We start from the raw sequence: 6891 nt of genomic DNA on the forward strand, positions 1-6891 counted from the left end.
TCTCACATTCTGTGATTTGGTTATGTGAGCTAGTAAATTACCATTTCATTTAAGCTGATCCAAGCTGTATTTTTTGTATGACAAAAAAATTTTGTATAACCTCACAATTTTGTGTCAGCTCAGTCACCAGTCCGTATGTCTCCACAAATTTCCAGATACATACCAAAACTATTTAGGTAAATTCCTTGAAGTCCCTCTGAGTTTGAGCACCTTCTACCATTCTCCCTCATGTCAGCACCCTAATAACTATTCTCTAACTTCCAACTCTGTCTTCAATTTTGGCCCTTTTATACTCTCCAGGGGATGAGAAGACAAGGGTTTCAAAATCCATTTCCCACCACCTCTTTGCTTGTTCTAAATGAGATTCTGATCCTATTTGGCTCATTTTGGGTGTAGCAATATCTGGGACCTATTTTCATGGAGGCTTAGCCGAAACTGGGACTAAAGTAGCAGCACTTTAATGTTCTGGGTCACATATATGTCAGACAAGTGCTCCATATTTCCATCATAGGCTTGATGATAGCATCAATAATTGAGTTTCCATTATTCTCTTCTGCCTTTTGTGGTATTTGCTATATTCTAGAATACCAATCTTTTTTTTTTTATTGCTCTTTTAAGTAGCCTTTTTAAACATCTTAATGCCCTTCCTCAAATTTTAATACCTCAGATACACTGTATATCTATTTATGTATTGTATGTATGTTTGTGCTTTATGTGTAAAAAGGGTAAGATTTTTTCTCTCCCCAGTTTTTGCCCCATTTGGAGGTGTTATTGCCTCCACTGAGAATGCATGTACTAGCAGTTTCATTCTTCACACGACATATCACAAAGTACAACAGAGAGCATCTCTTGGTAGCCATCTCAGAAGAGTAGGTAAACATTCTTTTTCAAAAGCCTTTGGTAAGTGTATCCTTGAGGGATGGGGAGCAGGACGCATGAGGACACACACACAGTCATGCGCTGCATAACGATTTTTTGGTCAACGGACATCATATATGGCAGTGGTCCTATATGATTATAATGAAGCTGAAAAAATCCTATTGGCTAGTGACATTATAGCCATAGTAATGTCATAGCATGACACATTACTTATAGTGCATTACTCGTGTCTGTGGTCAGGCTGGTGTAAACAAACATGCTGCTAGTCATACAAAAGTATAATACAATTATGTGCAGTGCATAATATTGATAATGAGAACTATGTTGCTGGTTTATATAACTACTATACTATACTTTTTATTATTATTTTAGAGCATCCTCCTACTTCCATAAAAAACCTATAAAACAGCCTCAGGCAGGTCCTTCAGGGGGTATCCCAGAAGAAGGCATTGTTATCATAAGAGGTGACTGATCCGTGCATGTTATTGCACCTGAAGACTTTCTGGTGGGACAAGATGTGGAGCTGGAAGATAGTGATGTTGATGATCCTAACTCTGTGTAGATAGAGGTACGCCAACACGTGTTTGTCTAAGTTAAAAGTCAAAACGTTCAACAACTACAAAAAAAAAAAAAAAAAAAAAAAAAATTTAACAAAAACGTGTATAGAATAAGGACACAAATAAAATACTTTTGTACAGCTGTTCAGTGTGTTTGTGTTTTAAAGCTAAGTGTTATTACAAAAGAGTCAAAAAGTTTTAAAAAATTTAAAAGTTTGTGAAGTAAAAGTTATAATAAGCTAAGGTTAATTTATTGTTGAAGAAAACTTTTAAAAAATAAATTTAGTGTAACCCAAGTGTACAGTGTTTATAAAGTCTACAGTAGTACACAGTAATGTTCTAGGCCTTCACATTCACTCACCAGTCATTCACTGGCTCACCCAGAGTAACTTCCAATCTTGCAAACTCCATTTATGGTGAGTGCCCTATATAGGTGTACCATTTTTTAAAATCTTTTATATTGTATCATTACTAACCCTTTTCTATGTTTAGATACACAAATACGATTGTGTTACATTTGCCTGCAGTATTCAGTATAGTAACATGGTTTATACAGGTTTGTAGCCTGGAAACAGGTATACCTGTTATACCTAGGTATACCATATGGCCTAGGTGTATAGTAGGCTATATCATCTATGTTTGTGGAAGTACACTCTATGATGTTCACATAATGATGGGATTGCCCATCAACACACTTCTCAGAACTTATCCCTGTAGTTAAGCAATGCATGACTGTACATTGTTTAACTTAGATTGAGGGCTCCTGGAAACATGGGCTCTAAGGAGGAGGAGGAGATGCTAACCCGAAGAAAAATCTTAATACTGTTAGGAACAGCAAAGCAGGGAATGGTTGGTGGGTGGTGGCTATGCAACCAGCAAATGCTCATTATTCATGTGTTTATTCAGATTGAGCTCTGTGATGGTTAGTTTTGTGTCAACTTGATTTGGCTAAGGGATACCCAACTAGCTGGCAAAACATTATATCTGGGTGTGTCGGTGAGGGTGTATTTGGAAGAGATTAGCATTTGATTAAGTGGGCTGAGTAAAGATCTGCCCTCACCAATGTAGGGAGTCATCATCCCATTGTTGAGAGCCCAATAGGACAAAAAGGTAAAGGAAGAATGATTCACTCTCTCTTCTTGAGCTGGGACGTCTATTTCCTCTGCACTCAGACATCAGAGTTCCTGGGTCTTGGCCTTTGGACTTCAGGACTTACACCAGTCCTCCCCTCAGGCCTTTAAAGCCGGTCTGAGAGTTACACTCTTGGCTCCCCTGGTTCTCAGGCCTTGGACTGGATTACACCACTGGCTTTCCTGGTTCTCTAGCTTGTGGAAAGCAGATGGTGTAACTTCATGGTCTCCAAAATTACATGAGCCTATTTGCATAAGAAATCTCCTTATATGTATCTTGCAGGTTTTGATTCTCCAGAAAGCCCTAACACAAGCTCTATACCTAGAAAGTGCTATTTTTACTGCCTGAGAACCAAATCCACCCAAACCCAGTTAAATATTATTCTTTCCAGGAAGTTCAGAAATAGTTTTCTGCTGCACTATATTCAGAACTGGAGTATGCAGAGGATAGCCAGTCCCTTAGCATTTTAGTGACACTGCTAGAGAACAGCATTTCTTTGATATATGCATTTGTTCTATATTTTCTAGCCTCCGTATCTTCATCAGAGGTCTTTGGCATCCCAGGAGAAACTAAGCTGGAATTTAGCCAACTCATGGAGCTGAGGAAGGGTAGGTGTTCCAGTTACCCACAATGTAGCTTTTAAGGGTGAGCATTGCCAAGGTGGAGTAGAGGCTTCCGGCAAGTGCAACTCCGAGGCATTCTCTGACATCACAGTTAGCTGACATTTCTGTTTGCAGGTAACATTCTCTCCTTTAAGCCCATCCCCATCCAAGTTAGTTATAGGTGACTTTTGATGATATCTGTATGTTCTGCAGATAAAAATGTCCATCATTTTCTAAACACTTGATATGAGAAAGTACAACTTATCTCAAAATTTGCTTATATTACCACAAGACATTTGAACCTTGTATTTGACAACTAAAGGAGAGCTGTTTAATTTCAACTGTTGTAAATTTTAGAATGGTTATAAAAATGCTTTTTTCATTTACTTTTATGAAGAAAGTTTTTCTTTGGTGATGACTATCAAGAATTTCAAGAGATCATCCTTAAAAAGTCTGGATCAGGAATTGGTGGTAGTCATTTCAAATATAATATTTTATGTTAAAATTATATTCATGAAGGAAAGCTTATTAAAAATTCTAACTAAAATTTCAAAGAGTCTATTTGATGTTTTGTACAAATTTAGTGTTTAACATTGTCTCTAATATATTGTATTTTATTTTTCAAAATTATATAATGTAAAAAAAAGGGGTGGTTTTTAAAATTAAGCCCTGAATAGGTGAATTCAATTCCTTCTAGTTTATCCCAGAATATCTTACAATATTATTATCTTTTTCTTTCTTTCTTTCCTTTTTTTTTTTTTTTTTTGAGACAGAGTCTCGCTCTGTCACCCAAGCTGGAGTGCAATGGCATGATCTCAGCTCACTGCCATCTCTGCCTCCTGGGTTTAAGCGATTCTCCTGCCTCAGCCTCCTGGTGAGCTGGGATTACAGGCATCTGCTAACACACCCAGCTAATTTTTGTATTTTTAGTAGAGACGGGGTTTCACCATGTTGGCCACGCTGGTCTCGAACTCCTGACTTCAGGTGATTTGCCTGCCTCGGCCTCCCAAAGTGCTGGGATTAGAATTGTGACCCACCACGTCTGGCAAATATTATTTTCTATGTGTGCCATGACATGAAAAAGTTTGGGAAGCACCGAGTTAGGAGGCTGTTGCAGTATTCAAGGCAAGACATAATAGTGGTTTGAACAACATGGATAGTGGCCATAGGGGTTATAGATAAATGGATAAATGGGAGACATTGAGGAAATAGAAGTGGTAGAGTTAGTGATTGGTGAAAGTTAGTGACTGACACTGGAAGTGGGGAAGGAAGTAAAGGAAAGGGCAATATAGAGGAAGATTTCTAGATGTTTCATTTGCGCAATTCATTGTAGCTTTAAAGGGTGCCTTTTACAGGAGGCAAGAAGAAGAGCGGGAACGAGGTTAGGGAAGAAGAGAATACAGAAATAAGTTTTAAACATGTTGAGCTAGAGGTACCAGAGAGTATTATGATCAAGTAGGCAGTTGATCTTCGAGGAAAAGACAAAGCTACAGAAACAGATGCTGACCTACTGATCATATTAATAATTAAATTCATGGAAATTGAAAGATGTGTAAAGGGAGACTAGGACTTAAGAAAGAGGCATAAGGAATAAAATGGTCAAGGGGTGGGTGGAGTTGGAGTAACTGCCAAAGACATTTGTGGAAAATAATAAGAAAAAAAACCTATGACATTGTAGAAACCAAGATGAAAAGGATGTTTGTGTTGAATACTTCCAAGAAGTTAAACATGAGAAAATCTTGAAAAGGGTCTGTTGGGTCTAGGGACTCAGAGGTCACCCATAGCCTTGACTAGGGCAGTTGCCAAGATAGGAACAGAAACTAGATGAGTTGGACTGAGTGAGAGATGAGGGAAATGAGAACAGTAATGTGGACAACTTTTTGAGAAATTTGATTTTTAAGGGAAGGCAAAATATAGCACAGTATAAATTAAACCCACATTGGGGCAAGGGAGTTTAGGGCTTTGGAAAGAGCATAGCTGAATGATGGGCCATGGGAGCTAACCTGAAGAGAGGATAAAGAGATAATGGGAGGGTATGATAGTTTGGGAGAAGGTAGAGGGGTAAATAGGGTGGAAGTTTGCTATGTGATTGAAGAACAGGTGTGGTGAATGTTTCCTGGGCAAACTGGGTGGATCTGGGGTCGTGTTTAGAGAGTGAAACGTTTGAATTTGTGATTTCAAAGGTGGTGCAGTTTCAGGTAAGGGCAACATTCGATCTGAGATATGATTGGGAGAAAAAGAGGAAACCGAGAAGGGCAGGAACTGAGACGTCAGGATGTCTGTGAGTCATTCATCTAACTGTCTGCAGCTGGACATTGAGGTTCTTTCTAACACTTCCCCCCAACTTTAAATATCACTGAGATGAACATCCTTGTATTTAAATTTAGTGTTCTTAGGGTATCTTCATGCAAAAGCTATTCTATTTCTTTGGTAGTCTTAAAATGCTTCAAGTTTGCTTATGCTTTAGAGAGCGGTGGTAAACTAATTGCAGTTAGGATTTCTGTGCTTTATCTTCAAAGCACAGGTTTTAGAATTCTGATAGAGTTCTTATCTTGATTCTGCCACATATCTTGAATAAATTACTTAAAATTTCAACTTTAGTTTATCTATCTAATAGCTACATCAGAAGTTTTGGTGCAGATTAGAAGTGACTGGTTCACAGAAATTAAATATGAAGTAATTGTTAGTTTTCCTTTTTTCCTTCTTGATATGGTGATAATGGGGGAAAACAGTTCTCCATCACAGATAGTAGGAGGCTATTGTCCCATCATAGCTTAGTTGCTAACTGGTATAAAATTGGGAAGAATAGAGAGGCTAGATTGGGGAGATTTGTTGAGGGGAAAAAAGCGTGCTGGTGATTTTTTATGTATACTCTCCCCACTAGTCCCAGTAAGAGGGGTCTCTGCTCTGAGCCACATGCTTTAAAATGTCCTTCTACAGCATGTTTCTCATGGGATGAGAGCTCTAGGTACGCAGGACCCTGAAATAGCCCCCAAACAGCCCCAAAGCTATGTGTACAAGTTTCTTCTCTGGGTCTGTCCTCCAGAGGGCTAGCCAAAGAGTATCTGTGTACGCGTATGTGTGTGTGAATGGGCTCAGATGGGCAGGTTGGGGAGCCCACATGTGGGTGTGTAAAGGCCCCTTGCAGTGTAGATTGAGCCCAGAGCAGGAGGACAGGGGTATAAATCAGGAGTTGGAGGCTAGTTTTGCTTATACCACTACATTCTGGTGAAAGGGAATATTGTCATGATAGGAGGATGGAATATATTTTGTTTCCCAGTTTACCTTGATTTACTGCTTATAAATATTTAGGCATATAATATGTGAGCTTCCATTTGTACTCTTACCCTGAGCCCCACAGATATTAGGAGAATGTCTGCTTTTGTATGTGTTAGATTTCTGTTCCTGTGTACTACTAGTGATTTACAGGTAAGATGTTCCCAGCTTGAGTTTGCTATTTCCTAAATTTTCCATAGATGTCTCTACCTTATCCTGTAGGTCTCAGCTCAAACAACACCTCAGAGTTAGTGACACTGTCCTCCCTTTGGCTCCCTGCCCCTTCACTTCTATCTATTACTAAGTTTTATTTCTAGCCCTTTACCTATCAACATCATCTTATTTAATTATTTTCTGTCCTCCTACCCCTTACCAAGCTCTGCCCATTAGATGTTAGCTGAACTGGGGTGAGATTTGTAAGTGTTTAGTAGATACTTAATAACTTT

The sequence above is a fragment of the Colobus angolensis genome, unplaced genomic scaffold (assembly GCF_000951035.1).
Source record: "Colobus angolensis palliatus isolate OR3802 unplaced genomic scaffold, Cang.pa_1.0 Scaffold203, whole genome shotgun sequence".
Taxonomy (NCBI): domain Eukaryota; kingdom Metazoa; phylum Chordata; class Mammalia; order Primates; family Cercopithecidae; genus Colobus; species Colobus angolensis.